Source organism: Bison bison, unplaced genomic scaffold (genome assembly GCF_000754665.1).
Source record: "Bison bison bison isolate TAMUID 2011002044 unplaced genomic scaffold, Bison_UMD1.0 scf7180017864473, whole genome shotgun sequence".
Classification (NCBI taxonomy): Eukaryota; Metazoa; Chordata; class Mammalia; order Artiodactyla; family Bovidae; genus Bison; species Bison bison.
In genome coordinates, this window is record NW_011495034.1 from 12,267,226 (window position 1) to 12,280,617 (window position 13,392).

At 42.3% G+C, this 13,392-nt stretch overlaps 1 non-coding gene across 1 annotated transcript; it reads left to right on the forward strand.

Moving 5' to 3' along the window:
- The first annotated feature begins 8,333 nt into the window (after positions 1 to 8,333).
- Positions 8,334 to 8,406, forward strand: TRNAV-CAC. The gene has a single exon. It is a non-coding gene; the product is annotated as a tRNA-Val (tRNA).
- Positions 8,407 to 13,392: the final 4,986 nt, after the last annotated feature.

A 13,392-nucleotide genomic window follows, 5' to 3' on the forward strand; every position in this document is an offset into this window, starting at 1 on the left:
ACAGGAACTGTGGTGTTGGAGAAGACTCTTGAGAGTCCCTTGGACTGCAAGGAGATCCAACCAGTCCATTCTGAAGGAGATCAGTCCTGGGTGTTCTTTGGAAGGACTGATGCTAAAGCTGAAACTCCAGTACTTTGGCCACCTCATGCGAAGAGTTGACTCATTGGAAAAGACTCTAATGCTGGGAGGGATTGGGGGCAGGAGGAGAAGGGGATGACAGAGGATGAGATGGCTGGATGGCATCACTGACTCGATGGATGTGAGTCTGAGTGAACTTTAGGAGTTGGTGATGGACAGGGAGGCCTGGCGTGCTGCTATTCATGGGGTCACAAAGAGTTGGACATGACTGAGCGACTGAACTGAACTGAACTGATGGTACTCAGGAAGGTCCCATTACTGATAGGAGGAATGCTTGCTTCTATTTCATGTGAATGAACAATGTATGGGGGATTGCTTATTCCAAAACATCTGTCAGTATTTCACAACTAGTGATTCACACTTTTGAACAGCTAGTATGATTCACATTTTACTCAGCTTGAATTTCTCTTTTAATAGATTTTGTTTTTAGAGAAACTTTGGGTTTACAGAAAAGCTGCACAGAAAATATACCCATTCTCATTCCAGCTCTGCACACAATTTCTCCTACTATTAACATCTTGCATTAGTGTGATACATTCTTTGTAAGTGATGAGCCAATACTGATCTATTATTTTTACTAAAGTCTGTAGTTTATAGTGGGGCTTCTCTGTTGGCTCAGTAGTAAAGAATACGCCTGCAATACGGGAGACTTGAGTTCGGTCCCTGAGTCAGGAAGATCCCCTGGAGCAGGAAATGACAATCTACTCCAGTATTCTTGCTTGGGAAATTCCATGGACAGAGGGGCCTGGCGGGCTACAGTCCATGGGGTCAAAAAAGAGTTGGGCATAACTTGGCGACTACACAACGTAGTTTACAATAGGGTTCATCTCTGAACAGCTCTCTGGGTTTTGGCAAATACATAGTGTCAGGCACCCACCACTGCAGGACTAAACACAATAGTCTGACCACCCTAAAAATCTTCTGTGCTCCATTTATTTATTCCTCCCTGTTGCTAAACCCTTCTCAACCACTGTTCTTTTCACCGTCTCCACGATATCGCCTTTTCCAAAGTGTCATATAGTTGTGATTATATTGTATATAACCTCTTCTGATTGGCTTCTGAAACTTTACAGTGTGCATGTAGGATTTATCCATATGCCTTGATAGCTTATTTCTATGGCTTATTTTTATCACTGAATATTCCATTGTATGGATATACCACGGTTCATCCATTCACTTATTGAAGAACACTTGGTTGTTTCCAGGTTTTTGGCAATTGTGAATAAAAAGATTCTTCTGTAAGCCTTTGTGTGCAGGTTTTCGTGTGGACATATTTTCAACTTTTTTTGAATAAATATCTAGAAGTGCAATTGCCCAGTTATATGGTATGCTGCTGCTGCTGCTGCTAAGTCGCTTCAGTGGTGTCCAACTCTGTGCGACCCCATAGACGGCAGCCCACCAGGCTCCCCCGTCCCTGGGATTCTCCAGGCAAGAACACTGGAGTGGGTTGCCATTTCCTTCTCCAATGCATGAAAGTGAAAAGTGAAAGTGAAGTCGCTCAGTCGTGTCCGACCCTCAGCGACCCCATGGACTGCAGCCCACCAGGCTCCTCCGTCCATGGGATTTTCCAGGCAAGAGTACTGGAGTGGGGTGCCATTGCCCCCTGTGGGTTATATGGTATATTTAGCCTATAAAACACTGCCAAGCTGTCTTCCAAAATGACTTATCATTTTGCTTTCTCATCAGCGATGAATGAGACTTCCAACTGCATTTGGTGTTATCACTGTTTTGGACTTTAAATTCTAATAGGTGTGGAGTGGCATGTCATTATTGTTTTAATTTGCATTTCCCTGATACTATACAATGTTGAGCATATTTTCATACTCTTATTTACCATTTCTGTATTCTTTGGTGAAATTTCTGTTCGAATCTCTTTCCCATTTTTAAAATTGAGTTGTTTGGTTTCTTACTGTTGAATTTCAAGAGTTCTCTGTACATTTTGGACAGAAGTCCTTTATCAGATGTGTATGGGCTATGGTTTATATTTCCAGCCTATGGCTTATATTTGATTCTCTTGAAAGTGTCTTTCTCAAGATGGAAGTTTTAATTTTTAACAAAGTTCAACTCTTAAATTTTTTCTCTGATGGATTATGTTTTTGATGGGGTACCTAAAAAAGTCATCACCCAACCTCAAGGTCGCATAGATTTTTCTCCTATGTTCTCTTCTAGGAGTTTTGTAGTTTTCATTTTACATTTAGATCTTGACACATTTTAAGTTAATTTTTGTGAGAGCTCTAAGGTCTGTATCTAGATCCACATTTTGCATGTGCATATCCTGTTGTTCAGCACCATTTTCTGAGAGGACTATCTTTCTCCATTTATTGCCTTTGCTCTTTGTCAAAGATCAGTTGACTGTAAACTCAGGGGTTGCAATTCACTTTTAAAATAAAGCTCCAAATAAATAAATAAAATGAATTTCGTCTTGGGAAAGGTAAGATTATGAATATTTGAATGTGAAAGAGTTATTCAAAATCTTCTCCTGACAGCAGGTTATTAAATGCACTGTTTTTCCACAGTTTCCTCATTTTTTATGACTTCTGCCTGGAAAGTTTTCTAGACCATCTCTGCTCCAGAGCTAAGGAAAAACTGGGATACAGCCATAGCAAATATGAATTCATTTGGCTTGCTTGACCAGGTTAGAGAGTACTGACTGTTGAGTACTCATAATGGGTTGGCAGAAATTGACAACTAAAATATAGCAAAGGCATACTCTAATGTCTTCTCAATTTTGTCCAGGGCCTGAGTATGTGGGGATGAGGAAAGTGAAAATGTTAGTTGCTCAGTCGTGTCTGACTCTTTCTGGCCCCCATGGACTATAGCCTGCCAGGCTCCTCTAGTCCATGGACTAGAATTACATAGAATTCTCCAGGCAAGAATACTGGAATGGGTTGCCATTCCCTTTTCCAGGGGCTCTTTGGGACCCAGGGATCAAACCCAGATCTACTGCATTGCAGGTAGATCTGCATTACCATCTTGAGTCACCAGGGAAGCCCCTGGAGATGAGGGGTTACCTGAAATTAGAACTTTAGTCTTGTAGAACTTTAATCCTCATCCTCTAGGTAAGGAACTGGGCAGCTTACATCCCTGCCCAATGATTTACTTAAAATGTAAATTGTTAGGTTGTTTGAATGTAGTAGCCATTGCATTGTCATTACGCTGTTAGTTATTTTTAGAATAATGTTGCTGTCAATCTTTGCTTTGATGTATGTAATAATTCACAAAGCAAAACCAAATGAATTCACATTTCCTATGGCTATATCCTCGTTTTTCCTTAGGTCAGGAGAAGAGCTGTTCTAGAAAGCTTTCCAGACAGAAGTCTTAAAAAATGAGGATTACTGTGGAAAAAGAGTGCATTTAATAACCTTGAACTATCAGTCCATATATGCAGTGATTAATACTTTCATATGAGAGCCCTATTCCAGGAGTACGTAACAAGAATATATAATTCACTTAAATTTAACCTAATAAAGCAGAGACATTACTTTGCCAACACAGGTCCGTCTAGTCAAGGCTATGGTTTTTCCTGTGGTCATGTATGGATGTGAGAGTTGGACTGTGAAGATAGCTGAGTGCCGAAGAATTGATGCTTTTGAACTGTGATGTTGGAGAAAACTCTTGAGAGTCCCTTGGACTGCAAGGAGATCCAACCAGTCCATTCTGAAGGCAATCAGTCCTGGGTGTTCTTTGGAAGGAATGATGCTAAAGCTGAAACTCCAGTACTTTAGCCACCTTATGTGAAGAGTTGACTCATTGGAAAAGACTCTGATGTTGGGAGGGCTTGAGGGCAGGAGGAGAAGGGGATGACAGAGGATGAGATGGTTGGATGGAGTCTGAGTGAACTCCAGGAGTTGGTGATGGACAGGGAGGCCTGGCGTGCTTCGATTCATGGGGTCGCAAAGAGTCGGACAAGACTGAGTGACTGAACTGAACTGAACTGAATAGCTAGATTTAATTTTCAGTAAAAATTGAAGACTTCAGTCTGAAAGTAGTGGCATGTTTTGTTCCATAAATCTATAAAGGGTAATTTTTTAAGTAATATGACTCATGAATATGAAGTGAACATGTGTCAAAGATTTTATTTAACTCATTAATTAAATGTGGGAACTGGAAAAGCTGTTACAGCTAATTCAAAAGATAATCCAAAGAACAAACACATTTATAAATCAGGAATACTGAAATGAATTTGCAAGTGGTTTCAAAATGCTATTCCTTCGTGGGGAAAAGAAGTCAACCAAACCTCCACTAGTGAGAATTTATTTCATATGGATAAACAAGAATTGTCAGTAAGCAATTATTTTACCTCATTATCAGTTTTCTACAACTTATAAGAGTTGTAAAATAGCTTCAAGGCAATGATAGGCTTAAATCAGATAGCCTAGAAGACTGTACTCTGAACAATGCATAATTTTCTATTGAAGACATTCAGTAACCAGTTTTGCTTACTGCAAATTTCCTCACAAATTTTTCTGTGCTTCAATTCTTTAGCTCGTAGGGCATTTGTATGACTTCAAAGATTGTTGAGGCTTCTGGGTATAGATGATGTTTATAAAGTCTTCTTGAATCCAATCCAGACGTGCGATGTTTCTCACCAGGCTACCTTAGGCAAAGCACTGAAAGAGACAGGGACAGATTGTGAACCACAGCCGTAAATGTATTCTGTTTAAATATGCGTATTTATATAAATAAATAAGCATAAATAAATCCTTACTCCACTTGGCTTTTACTCTCTATTTTTTGGAAGCACACCTTTATTTTTCTCTCATTACTGAATAGATAGTTTTGTAGCTTATGACCCATGTGTTTCAGCTTGTTTATCTGCTGCTGCTGCTGCTGCTATGTCACTTCAGTCGTGTCTGACTCTGTGAGACCCCAGAGATGGCAGCCCACCAGGCTCTGCCGTCTCTGGGATTCTCCAGGCAAGAACACTGGAGTGGGTTGCCATTTCCTTCTCCAATGCATGAAAATGAAAAGTGAAAGTGAAGTCACTCTGTCGTGTCCGACTCCCAGCGACCCCGTGGACTGCAGCCCACCAGGCTCCTCCATCCATGGGATTTGCCAGGCAAGAGTACTGGTTATACAATACAGTATACTAACGCATATATATGGAATTTAGAAAGATGGTAACGATAACCCTGTATACGAGACAGCAAAAGAGACACTGATGTATAGGACAGTCTTATGGACTCTGTGGGAGAGGGAGAGGGTGGGAAGATTTGGGAGAATGGCATTGAAACATGTGAAACGTCATGTATGAAACGAGGTGCCAGTCAAGGTTCAATGCACGATGCTGGATGCTTGGGGCTGGTGCACTGGGATGACCCAGAGGGATGGTGTGGGGAGGGAGGAGAGAGGAGGGTTCAGGATGGGGAACACATGTATACTAATTAAATAATTTTCTATAAAAAAAAAAAAAGAAAATTGTGAATCACTAAAAAAAAAAAAAAGAGAGTACTGGTTATATATCTGATACATAGGCAATAGTGGATTGCCTTATCTCTACACTTTGAGGAGATAGTACTTTCTACCATTAATATATTAACTAGTATTTGTCATTTCCTCTGGATTCATTCTTTATACAGATTTAGATGTTTAGGAAGGCTCTTTCTAAAGAATGCCACAGAAAGAGGTCAGCAATAATTTTGTGTGAATTTTCTCCTTTCAGTTTCCCAGAGTCCCAGAGACCATTGTCAACAAGAAGGAGATTGAGGTTGGGAATGGGAGATAGATGTAAGTCATGATACTCTACAGGGAACTTGCTGAAAGGAACACGTAAAGGCAGATTGGAAGAAGAGCTGTTTGTAATTATATTCCTTCCTATATTAAGAATGTTGTCAACAGCTGGTTTGGAAATCATACAAGATTTGTTAGTGGATTTCAACCTCATGAGGAGTAATCTTTGTCCTTGAATGACCCCATCTAGTGAAAAAGTTTATTTTTAAAATAAATTAAAAAATCTCCTGTCAGCTGTGTGCTAATCCAAGTCATAAGAAATCCTCTTTTATATTTAGAGGGCAGAGTTAAAAAGTTCAGTTTCTTGTATAATATTGATATCTTTCCAGGTCTAATAGACAAGGAAATGTCTAGTTTTGAGGTTGGAAACTGAAATCTAATTTGTTATGATTTCTAAATTTAAATCATATATTTGTAGGAATAGATTATTAAACATTGTTTTCTTTCAATTAAAAAAGAGAAGTCCTCTTTTTATCTTGATACTTCTTCATATTAAGAACATTCAGTTCAGTTCAGTCGCTCAGTCGTGTCCCACTCTTTGCGACCCCATGAATCACAGCACACCAGGCCTCCCTGTCTATCACCAACTCCCGGAGTTCACTCAGACTCACATCCATTGAGTCAGTGATGCCATCCAGCCATCTCATCCTCTGTCATCCCCTTCTTCTCCTGCCCCCAATCCCTCCCAGCATTAGAGTCTTTTCCAATGAGTCAACTCTTTGCATGAGGTGGCCAAAGTACTGGAGTTTCAGCTTTAGCATCATTCCTTCCAAAGAAATCCCAGGGCTGATCTCCTTTAGAATGCACCGGTTGGATCTCCTTGCAGTCTAAGGGACTCTCAAGAGTCTTCTCCAACACCACAGTTCAAAAGCATCAATTCTTCGGCACTCAGCCTTCTTCACAGTCCAACTCTCACATCCATACATGACCACTGGAAAAACCATAGCCTTGACTAGACAGACCTTTGTTGGCAAAGTAATGTCTCTGCTTTTGAATATGCTATCTAGGTTGGTCATAACTTTCCTTCCAAGAAGTAAGCGTCTTTTAATTTCACGGCTGCAGTCACCATCTGCAGTGAAGCAAATACAGTCAAAGCAGGTAAAGCTCCTGTACTAGGCTGACTAGTGTTCGTCACTCAGTTGTGTCTGACTCTTTGTGACCCTTCGGACTATAACCCATGAGGCTCCTCTGTCCATTGTATTATCCAAGCAAGAAAACTGGAGTGTGTAGCCATTCCCTTCTCCACAGGATCTTCCCAACCCAGGGATGGAACTTGGGTCTCATGCATTGCAGGCAGATTCTTTTACCATCTGAGCCACCAGGGAAGCCCCACTAGGTTGACTAGCTGACTAGGTTGACTTGTGTTCCCCCAAATTGATGTCCACCTGGAATTTCACATCTTGTTTCAGAAGTCCACCCTCCAGAGGTATGGTCTTGCAGATGTAATTAGTTAAAATTAGATCATATTAGATTAGGAAGGGCCCTACTCCAATAATTAGTGTCCCTATAAGGAGAAAGATCTGAAATGCCGAGAGGGAAGAATACTGTGTAAAACAGGGATAGAGACTGGAGTGGGGCATCTCCAGGCCAAGGAGGACCAAGGCTGCTGATGACCACCAGAGGCAAGGAAGAGGCAAGGAAGGACTCTTCCCTAAAATTTTGAGAGCACAGTCCTGTTCACACCTTGGCTTTGAACTTCTAGCCTCCAGTGTTACCAAACCAGTTTCCTTGGCCCAACAGGTAGCAAGCCAAACACCAAGCCGTCAATGTTTGCAGCAGAGAGTTTATTCATGAGGCAGCCAACTGAGGAGATAGGAGAGCAATCTCAGACCCGCCTCCCTGAAGATGGGGGACTTGGGACATTGATGGGTGAGGAGTATAGGATGGTCAGAGGTGGAGAGGAAAGTGACTGCAGGGGGGGAAAGGTGACATAACCATCTTCCTGCACAGGCGCAACTGAACTACATGCTTCCTCATGCTGCTGCTACTGCTGCTGCTAAGTTGCTTCAGTCGTGTCTGACTCTCTGAGACCCCATAGATGGCAGCCCACCAGGCTCCCCCATCCCTGGGATTCTCTAGGCAAGAACACTGGAGTGGGTTGCCATTTCCTTCTCCAATGCATGAAAGTGAAAAGTGAAAGTGAAGTTGCTCAGTCGTGTCCGACTCCTAGTGACCCCATGGACTGCAGCCCACCAGGCTCCTCCATCCATGGGATTTTCCAGGCAAGAGTACTGGAGTGGGGTGCCATTGCCTTCTCATGGGACACATGCAAATCTGGGGGAAGTTAGTGTAAAATGTGGGGAAATTTGGGGCTTTGACATCAAAAGGTCACCTACTGGCAAGCAGGTCAGCCCTGTCTGTTCTATCTAGTTTAAGCCAGTTTTGTTGTGTTACAGGCAGACGGTTTTTAAAAAATAAACTGTTCCCTTATCTACTGTTCTGTAAAGACAAACCATATGGGCCTTGTTTCTGTAGTGTAGTGGTTATCACGTTCGCCTCACATGCCAGAGGTCCCTGGTTCAAAACTGGGTGGAAACAGACTTTCAGAAGCCTCAGGGTCTCTGTTAGTCACTAATTTCTATTAACACTATGGGGCATGGTTTCAGGGTTTTGTTTTGTTTTGTTTTGCTTTTTAACTATGTGGAGTACTGTTTCATAAGAATTGTGAGCGAACACATTTTGCTGTTTTCAGCTACCCGTGGTAGTCTCAGAAACTAATCCAGCACCCTTAAGCAAATTGGAGGTGAGGAATGACTTGGCTTCTTTGTCCCCAGCAAACCTCCTTCTCACTCTTGCTTACATTTGTGTTGATGGGCTTTTCATTCCAGTGCTCTAAATGGCATCTGGGAAAGCATGTTTCAGAGGATGAAAGACTCTGAGGTCCTGTCAGACGCTGCAGCACCTAGTCTGGGAAGGCTTTCAGGGCAAGTGGAAACTTCCCAATATATTTGAAAGAACTAAGGGCACGTCTCTCCAGAGAAAAGGCTTTCAAACAAACAAGAACTGCAGCTCCTCTCCTACCTCCAAACTAGTCCCTCAGCTCAGAAAGTCCCTGATACTGGGACGCATCTGGATGTTTGCTCATTTGTCACGTTCCCCTGTCATCACTTCCTGCGCCACCCATGGGTCTCCTGAGTACTTCTCCCAGGAAACAGGTCCTTCAAACTTGCAGCTGTGATCTACAGTGCAGAGGACACATAACTAAAGCTTGCTGCTAGAACTTAATTCAGAATCTTCTCAACAAACATCCAGGCTCCTAATCTTTCTGTAGAACTTGGCTGAGGCAATATTGCCTCCTCATCTTGCCTGGTAAAAATAAGAACAAATAAACTCATTTCACCAGCGTAGAGTACAAATATGGCTATCTTTTCCCTATTAATGGTTAAATTTTAGCAGAGTGTAGCTCATACGCCTTCTGAGGAGTATTTAGCTATACTTCCTTCCTTTTGAGTTCTCCTCTCTCTGTGGAGTGGTCTAGAAATGTGGGGGTAATTCAATTCACAGTGGGTGAGTTCTGCCTTTGTAACAAGGAGACACTGGCAGTGTGGCCAGTGGGGGCTTGCAGCCACTGCTCTCTCGCGCGCTCACCAGTGGCCATCGACCTGTACTGCAGGTGAAGCCCCTTGGGGTCTGTGCTGTCCTTTTCTACCAGCCAACTTTGGTCTAAGCCACTCTGGTCTACTCTATGAACTAGAAAATACCTGGGAATTTTAGGAAAGGGGTTTGGAGTTGGGCTTTCCCTTCCAGAAGTATAAAAATTAAAATGACATTTCTCAGAGCTCTGAGAAGAGAGGAGACCTTTTCTAAATCACATAAAGTAAAAAACCAGGTCCAGTTACACGTTTCCTAGGGTAATGGGCACTTAATCAATTTTCTGTAATAAAAAAGATAATTTTGTTTCTCCTTTTTTAGCCAAAAGGAAGCAAACAGTTATTAAAAATTTCACCTCACTTCTTTTCCTAACACAGTGACCATACTAAGTCAAACATCCTCAACAAATCATTTATTTTATTTAAAAATACTTTAAAATAATGAAAATAGTACGCACTTATTGCAGAATATTTGAAAAAGATCAGGTATTTCAAAGTGAAAAAAGCTACGTGGCACTTGTCAGTCTGACATCCTAACTTCTACCAGGACAGCATCTCTCACTTTTCTGTTTGAACTGAGCCCAAGTAGGGTAAGCATCCAACATCTTACAATGTCCAAACTTGGAAAGAAACCCTGCTCTTGTCTGAAAGAAGGGAATCAAGCTGCCTGTGTCTGTGAGTGCTCCCCTGATGGCAAGAGAGAGAACAGAGAAGCAGAAACTAAGGAAGCACAAGTCTAATGAAATCATCAACCCAACAGAAAACTCATGACTCTTGTATATAATAATAATTGTAAGACTCCAGGTGGTAGGAATCTTTGATTACAGCAGGCATTCTCATGAATTTCAACCTCCAGGTGATTCTCCCTGAGAAGGATGCAGTGAACTTGCAGAATTATGGTCCCCTTACCCTATCCATTTCTTCCTTCTGAGGAAAAAGGACTTGGTGATAAGAGATTAGGTAAATCTGCTTTAGGATTGTTGCTGATGATGCTCATGGAAACCTGTGATTTGCTCCAAGTTTTTGATTTTTCTTTAATCCAATTGAGGGACAGGTCTGTCATCTGTGACTTTTCATCACACTGCTGCTGGTCACCAGTTAATCTGTTCTAATTACACTAAGCTGATAGCTGGAATGTGGATGATTCATAATTGAGTCTCAAATGCCTGCATGTCTGGGAGTCCAGCTAATGAAAATGTATAGGCCTCAGATACCACTCGGAGAAGGCAATGGCACCCCATTCCAGTACTCTTGCCTGGAAAATCCATGGACAGAGGAGCCTGGTAGGCTGCAGTCCATGGGGTCATAAGAGTCGGACACGACTGAGCAACTTCACTTTCACTTTTTACTTTCATGCATTGGAGAAGGAAATGGCAACCCACTCCAGTGTTCTTGCCTGTAGAATCCCAGGGACAGAGGAGCCTAATGGGCTGTTGTCTATGGGGTCGTACAGAGTCGGACACAACTGAAGCAACTTAGCAGCAGCAGCAGCAGATACCACTGGTGCAAACATATGTGCAAACTACCTCCCTTGGATACCCACAACAGGCCAAAATTAAATTGATAATTAATTTAAGCTAAGCTAATATCAGTTTATAATTAAAAGACAAGAATAGCATTACAAACAGCAAGCAGCTGAAGAAAAATTGATATATGATTTTAAAAAGTGTGCTTAAGTGTAGGAATTCCAACTATGTGTGTATCTTGTTCTGTTTACAACATTTTCCTTATTAAATATGAGTTCCAGGAAAGCAGGGAGTTTCCAGTTGTTTGTTTTGTTCAGATGTACTCCCAGTGTCTAGACCAATGCCTGGCAACAGTAGGTGTTGAGTGAATGAATACACTTCACATAATTACAATAACAATGCATGACAACCAAATCTCCCAGTAGGAACCTCCAACAACAAGCAGCATTTGTTAGAATATAAAAATTCAAGTCTATGGGATTATACTTTATTTCCCCCATAGAGTTATTCCTCAGCCCACGATGGCCCTCTCTACTCATGTCTGTCTGTGAGCCCTACTTTGAAAATCACAAATCTAGACTCTCTAAGCTCTGCTACAGTTGTTCCCCAGTGTCCATAGGATTGATTCCAAGACCTCTGCAGATACCAAAATCCTTGGATGCTCAAGTCACTTATATAAAAGTGTGCTGTGTACAGTTGGCCTCTGATGAGTGGGTTCTGCATCCTCATGGTTGGTTGAATCCAAAGATGCTGAACCCAGGGATATGAAGGGCAAACTGTCCTCCCCAGGTGATGCAAATGTGTGTTTAAGTTTGAGAAGCACTGCCTTAAGAACTGCAGTACAGGTGGTGACTCTAGTCAACAACATCGTGTTGTATCCTTGAAAGTTGCTAAGAGAGTAGATCTTAAGTGTTTTTACCACACACACACATATACAATCCATATGATATGATGGATGTGGTAAATAACTTTACTGAAGTCATCATTTTGCAAGTTATATGCACATTAATTTGTCACATACATCTTCAGTTGAATTTAGTCGCTCAGTCATGTCTGACTCTTTTCGACCCCATGGACTGCAGCACACCAGGTCTCCCTGTCCTTCACCATCTCCCAGAGATTGCTTAAACTCATGTCCATTGAGTCGGTGATGCCATCCAACCATCTCATCCTCTGTCATCCCCTTCTCCTGTCTTCAATCTTTCTCAGCATCAGCGTCTTTTCCAGTGAGACAGTTCTTTGCATCAGGTGGCCAAAGTATTAGAGCTTCAGCTTCAGCATCAGTCCTTCCAATGACTATTCAGGACTAATTTCCTTGAGGATTGATTGTTTGGATCTCCTTGAACTCCAAGGGATGCTCAAGAGGCTTCTCCAACACCTCAGTTCAAAAGTATCAATACATCTTGAACCTTAAGGACTTCCCTAGAGCTGAAATGGTCAAGAATCTGCCTGAGATGCAGGAGACCAGGGTTTGATCCCTGGGTTGGGAAGTCCCTCTAGAGAAGAGAACGGCAATCCACTCCAGTATTCTTGCCTGGAGAATTCCATGGACCGAAAAGCCTGGTGGGCTACAGTTCATGGGGTCACAAAGAGTCAGACACTACTGAAAGACAACACAATTGTTGTCTGTCAATAATATCTCAATATAATGGAGGGGAAGCTACTGCAGTCACTGGCATAACAACAGTCAGCTCTGAAATCTTGGCCCTGCACCAGCCAATTCCAAACAAGGCAACAGAGACACCTAGGTGATTGCAGTGGGTCTCAAGTTAGTCCATCAATCAACAAATGCTAATCACTCTAGGCGCCATGCCCTTAGTTCCCTGTGTGTCTCCCCCGACTACTACACAAAAGTCTCACTGTTAGTCACATGGAGTGTCAAACCATGAGTCAGCTAAGTAAAGACATCATTCAACCCCTTTATTTTGCCTGTGAGGAAACTAAAATTGTGAATGGCCTTGGGTCTATCAGTTCAGTTCAGTTCAGTCGCTCAGTCGTGTCCAACTCTTTGTGACCCCATGAACAGCAGCACGCCAGGCCTCCCTGTCCATCACCAACTCCCGGAGTTCACTCAGACTCATGTTCATCGAGTCAGTGATGCCATCCAGCCATCTCATCCTCTGTCGTCCCCTTCTCCTCCTGCCCCTAATCCCTCCCAGCATCAGAGTCTTTTCCAATGAGTCAACTCTTCGCATGGGGTAGCCAAAGTACTGGAGTTTCAGCTTTAGCATCAGTCCTTCCAAAGAAATCCCAGGGCTGATCTCCTTCAGAATGGACTGGTTGGATCTCCTTGCAGTCCAAGGGACTCTCAAGAGTTTTCTCCAACACCACAGTTCAAAAGCATCAATTCTTCGGCACTCAGCCTTCTTCACAGTCCAACTCTCACATCAATACATGACCACAGGAAAAACCATAGCCTTGACTAGACAGACCTGTGTTGGCAAAGTAATGTCTCTGCTTTTGAATAT